This window comes from Myotis yumanensis, unplaced genomic scaffold (assembly GCF_028538775.1).
Source record: "Myotis yumanensis isolate MYYU_CA2020_CCGP unplaced genomic scaffold, mMyoYum1.0.hap1 SCAF_17, whole genome shotgun sequence".
Classification (NCBI taxonomy): Eukaryota; Metazoa; Chordata; class Mammalia; order Chiroptera; family Vespertilionidae; genus Myotis; species Myotis yumanensis.
The window spans coordinates 35,714,735-35,720,838 of NW_027223768.1; the positions used below are offsets into that span (position 1 = coordinate 35,714,735).

A 6,104-nucleotide genomic window follows, 5' to 3' on the forward strand; every position below is an offset into this window, starting at 1 on the left:
AAGATAAACAATCCAATCAAAAAATGGGCAAAGGATCTAAATAGACACCTTTCAAAAGAGGACATTCAGAAAGCCAAGAGACACATGAAAACATGCTCAAAGTCACTAATCATCCGAGAGATGCAAATCAAAACAACAATGAGGTACCATCTCACACCTGTCAGAATGGCCATCATCAACAAATCAACAAACGACAAGTGCTGGAGAGGATGTGGAGAAAAAGGAACACTTGTGCACTGCTGGTGGGAATGCAGACTGGTGCAGCCACTATGGAAGACAGTATGGAGTTTCCTCAAAAAAAAATTGGAAATGGAAATCCCATTTGACCCTGTGATCCCACTTCTAGGAATATATCCCACGAAACCAGAAACACCAATCAGAAAGGATATATGCACCCCTATGTTCATAGCAGCACAATTCACCATAGCTAAGATCTGAAAACAGCCTAAGCGCCCATCAGTAGATGAATGGATTAGAAAACTGTGGTACATCTACACGATGGAATACTATGCTGCTGTAAAAAAGAAGGAACTCTTACCATTTGCAACAGCATGGATGGAACTGGAGAGCATTATGCTAAGTGAAACAAGCCAGTCAATGCAGGAAAAATACCACATGATCTCACTCATTCATGGATAATAAAGACCATTACAAACTTTTGAACAATAATAGATACAGAGGCAGAGCTGCCTCAAACTGATTGTCAAACTGCAGTGGGAAGGCCAAGGAGGGTTGGAGGATAGGAGGGAGGGGGGTAAGAGATCAACCAAAGGACTTGTATGCATGCATATAAGCATAACTAATGGACATAAGACACTGGGGGTAAGGGAGGGCAGGGGATTGTCAAGGGTGGGGGAAAAAAAAGGACACTTATGTAATACCCTTTGTAATACTTTTAGCAAAAAAAATTAAAAATAATAATAATAATAAAAAATAAAGAGTGTTGAGTTTTCTTTAAGTGGCAGTTAAATTCCTTGAGGATTACTTGATTCTTTCAAGATTGTTCCTAATCATTGTTAGAGTTCATCTACAGTAGCCATTACTCAAGGACTGGTTTGGTCCTACTAATAAGGCTTGACCTTTCCGCAGTCTCTAGTGAAGGTCCCAGCTCTTTAGAAGTTCTCTCCTTTCTGGCTGGTTAGAATTCAAATGTCTCCCAACTCTATGTGTGCCCTGGACCCTCGGCAGTTCTTAGCCCAGCTTCAAGGAGCTTTACCCTGTAAATGCACAGACTGGTATTCAGTAAAAACAAACCCAGTGCAGATTTCTAGAAGTCTTTCTCTATGTAGCTACCTCTTCTCTGATACTCTGCTACATGAATTCCAACCGCCCCAGCTTCTCCAAATCCTAACCTCTGTCTCCTCAAGAAATTCACTGCACTCTGACTGGGTTCTCCCTCCCGGTACCCTGGTCCAGAAAGTGCCTCTCGAAAGCCAGGATGATCACAGGACTCAGCTTGTTTGTTTCTTTTCTTTTCTTTTTTTAAAATATGTTCTATTGATTTTTTACAGAGGAAGGGAGAGGGATAGAGTTAGAAACATCGATGAGAGAGAAACATCAATCAGCTGCCTCCAGCACACTCCCCACTGGGGATGTGCCCTCAACCAAGGTACATGCCCTTGACCGGAATCGAACCAGGGACCCTTGAGTCCGCAGGCCGATGCTCTATCCACTGAGCCAGGGGTCCTCAAACTACGGCCCGCAGGCCACATGCAAATACAAATATTGTATTTGTTCCCGTTTTGTTGTTTTTTACTTCAAAATAAGATATGTGCAGTGTGCATAGGAATTTGTTCATAGTTTTTTTTAAAACTATAATCCGGCCCTCCAACGGTCTGAGGGACAGTGAACTGGCCCCCTGTTTAAAAAGTTTGAGGACCCCTGCACTGAGCCAAACCTGTCAGGGCTTGAGAACCGCTGAGCTGGGCTATTCCCTTCTTTTAAAGAGTGTTGAGTCGTGCTCGCTTCGGCAGCACATATACTAAAATTGGAACGATACAGAGAAGATTAGCATGGCCCTTGTGCAAGGATGACACGCAAATTCGTGAAGCGTACCATATTTTTTCTCCAAAAATTCATCTGGAATAAAAAAAGACCCCAAATAGCTGCAGTGATCCTGAGAAAGAACAAAGTAGGTGGGATCTCATTGCCAGATATCAAGCTGTATTACAAAGCCACTGTTCTCAAAACTGCCTGGTACTGGCACAAGAACAGACATATAGATCAGTGGAATAGAATAGAGAGTCCAGAAATTAGCCCGAACCAATATGCTCAATTAATTTTTGACAAAGGAGGCAAGAACATACAACGGAGCCAAGATAGTCTCTTCAATAAATGGTGTTGGGAAAATTGGACAGATATATGCAAGAAAATGAAACTAGACCACCAACTTACACCATACACAAGAATAAACTCAAAATGGATAAAGGACTTAAATGTACGACAGGAAACCATAAAAATTCTAGAAGAATACAAAGGCAACAAAATCTCAGACATATGCCAAAGCAATTTCTTCACTGATACAGCTCCTAGGGCAGTTGAAACTAAAGAGAAAATGAACAAATGGGACTACATCAAAATAAAAAGCTTCTGCACAGCAAAAGAAACCATCAACAAAACAACAAGAAAACCCACTGCGTGGGAAAACATATTTGCCAACGTCATATCTGATAAGGGCCTAATCTCCAAAATTTATAGGGGAACTCATACAACTTAACAAAAAGAAGATAAACAATCCAATCAAAAAATGGGCAAAGGATCTAAATAGACACCTTTCAAAAGAGGACATTCAGAAAGCCAAGAGACACATGAAAACATGCTCAAAGTCACTAATCATCCGAGAGATGCAAATCAAAACAACAATGAGGTACCATCTCACACCTGTCAGAATGGCCATCATCAACAAATCAACAAACGACAAGTGCTGGAGAGGATGTGGAGAAAAAGGAACACTTGTGCACTGCTGGTGGGAATGCAGACTGGTGCAGCCACTATGGAAGACAGTATGGAGTTTCCTCAAAAAAAAATTGGAAATGGAAATCCCATTTGACCCTGTGATCCCACTTCTAGGAATATATCCCACGAAACCAGAAACACCAATCAGAAAGGATATATGCACCCCTATGTTCATAGCAGCACAATTCACCATAGCTAAGATCTGAAAACAGCCTAAGCGCCCATCAGTAGATGAATGGATTAGAAAACTGTGGTACATCTACACGATGGAATACTATGCTGCTGTAAAAAAGAAGGAACTCTTACCATTTGCAACAGCATGGATGGAACTGGAGAGCATTATGCTAAGTGAAACAAGCCAGTCAATGCAGGAAAAATACCACATGATCTCACTCATTCATGGATAATAAAGACCATTACAAACTTTTGAACAATAATAGATACAGAGGCAGAGCTGCCTCAAACTGATTGTCAAACTGCAGTGGGAAGGCCAAGGAGGGTTGGAGGATAGGAGGGAGGGGGGTAAGAGATCAACCAAAGGACTTGTATGCATGCATATAAGCATAACTAATGGACATAAGACACTGGGGGTAAGGGAGGGCAGGGGATTGTCAAGGGTGGGGGAAAAAAAAGGACACTTATGTAATACCCTTTGTAATACTTTTAGCAAAAAAAATTAAAAATAATAATAATAATAAAAAATAAAGAGTGTTGAGTTTTCTTTAAGTGGCAGTTAAATTCCTTGAGGATTACTTGATTCTTTCAAGATTGTTCCTAATCATTGTTAGAGTTCATCTACAGTAGCCATTACTCAAGGACTGGTTTGGTCCTACTAATAAGGCTTGACCTTTCCGCAGTCTCTAGTGAAGGTCCCAGCTCTTTAGAAGTTCTCTCCTTTCTGGCTGGTTAGAATTCAAATGTCTCCCAACTCTATGTGTGCCCTGGACCCTCGGCAGTTCTTAGCCCAGCTTCAAGGAGCTTTACCCTGTAAATGCACAGACTGGTATTCAGTAAAAACAAACCCAGTGCAGATTTCTAGAAGTCTTTCTCTATGTAGCTACCTCTTCTCTGATACTCTGCTACATGAATTCCAACCGCCCCAGCTTCTCCAAATCCTAACCTCTGTCTCCTCAAGAAATTCACTGCACTCTGACTGGGTTCTCCCTCCCGGTACCCTGGTCCAGAAAGTGCCTCTCGAAAGCCAGGATGATCACAGGACTCAGCTTGTTTGTTTCTTTTCTTTTCTTTTTTTAAAATATGTTCTATTGATTTTTTACAGAGGAAGGGAGAGGGATAGAGTTAGAAACATCGATGAGAGAGAAACATCAATCAGCTGCCTCCAGCACACTCCCCACTGGGGATGTGCCCTCAACCAAGGTACATGCCCTTGACCGGAATCGAACCAGGGACCCTTGAGTCCGCAGGCCGATGCTCTATCCACTGAGCCAGGGGTCCTCAAACTACGGCCCGCAGGCCACATGCAAATACAAATATTGTATTTGTTCCCGTTTTGTTGTTTTTTACTTCAAAATAAGATATGTGCAGTGTGCATAGGAATTTGTTCATAGTTTTTTTTAAAACTATAATCCGGCCCTCCAACGGTCTGAGGGACAGTGAACTGGCCCCCTGTTTAAAAAGTTTGAGGACCCCTGCACTGAGCCAAACCTGTCAGGGCTCAGCTTGTTTGTTTCTGTTCTTTCAGGGGTCATAATCCTTTGCTGCCTATTGATCAATGTTGGAAAAGTTATTTCCTGTTTTTTTCCAGTTTTCTAGTGGTTTGTAGTATGTGTAGGGAAGGGGCAAATTCAGTACTGCTTACTCTGCCATGGCCAGATCATGATTTACTTTAGACTATGAAAAATTAGGCATGGGTATTAAAATTTTTTGGGTAATTTCTAAAAACATAAGAATGGATAGTATATACTTGTGATAGATTGCAAAATGGTCACAAATTCTTCCCATGCCAAAAAGAGGTGAGGTCTATTTCTCTACTCCTTAAATCTGGGTTGGCTGTGCGATTTCCTTCAGCTTTAGCATATAAAAAACAAAGTAATGAAAAGTGTTCGTGTGTTGGAGTTCACTCACTTGGAGCTGCCACAAAAAGAAGTCTAAGCTAGATGGATGGGTGACAAGAGACATGTAGCCCTGTCAGAGTCACCCCTACTGCTCTGGTCAACAGCCTGCCAATCACCAGACATGCTAGTGAGGTCATCTTAGATCATCAACTGCTAACCAATCTGCCAAATGGCCACAGATGCAGAGATCCACTGAGCTAATGTAGACAAGTCGCACGGTCCAGATGGCCCAGGGATGGTTATTGTTTTAAGCCACTGAGTTGTTTTTGTTTTCTGTTTGTTTTTGGAGAGGAGAGAGAGATTGTTGTACAGCAAGAGCTAACTTTATATAAACATCAAAGACGAGGAGTGTAAACTAAAAAGAGATACTCTCTTCAAAACCAGAAAAACAAACAAATAAGAATGATCTTTTTAAAAAATTATTAATCTAAATGTCTGAACTTTCTAGCCAAAGATGGAGAATTTGAAAGAAAAAGATGTTTGTTTCCAGTAATGGTAGTCTAGGTTATTTGGATTGACTCCTACTCCCAACAGTGTTGCCAAATTTAGCAAACAAAAATACAAGATGTCCAGTTAAATTTGAATTTCAAACATATTTATACTAAAAAATTTATTGTTCATCTGAAATCCAAGTTAAACTAGTGTCTTGTATTTTATTTGGCAGTTCCATTCCCTCTCCCACTAAAAACAATTCAAAATGCTGGAGAAACGCACACAACGTATTTGTATAGAGCTACATACGAATCAAGAGGTGAGAAGATAAAAAGCCATCAAGAGGTGACAAGGTAAAAAGGGGTTATTGCGTACGTGGCTTTGTATTGTGTCAACGAAGAGTGTAATTTATTAATGTACTCAGAGATAAGTAAATGTTGCAATTTCATATAATAAGAGGCAAACATACAGACACAAAGACTCACAGAAAGCTTGCAGCTTTAGTTCTACAACTGCAGCTATGGGTCCAAGTAAACACGGAACACAAAATCTGATCAGTCCCAATCTCAAAGGGATTTTCCTTTTCAGTGTACACAGAACATCTTCTTAATTGATTTGACCTAATAGGAAAGCATTCAGAAA

The 6,104-nt window shown here is 40.7% G+C and overlaps 1 non-coding gene across 1 annotated transcript; it reads left to right on the plus strand.

Moving 5' to 3' along the window:
* Positions 1–1,957: 1,957 nt before the first annotated feature.
* On the plus strand, positions 1,958–2,064 carry LOC138996534 (U6 spliceosomal RNA). Its single transcript, XR_011468812.1, has one exon. It is a non-coding gene; the product is annotated as a U6 spliceosomal RNA (small nuclear RNA).
* The last annotated feature ends 4,040 nt before the right edge of the window (positions 2,065–6,104 follow it).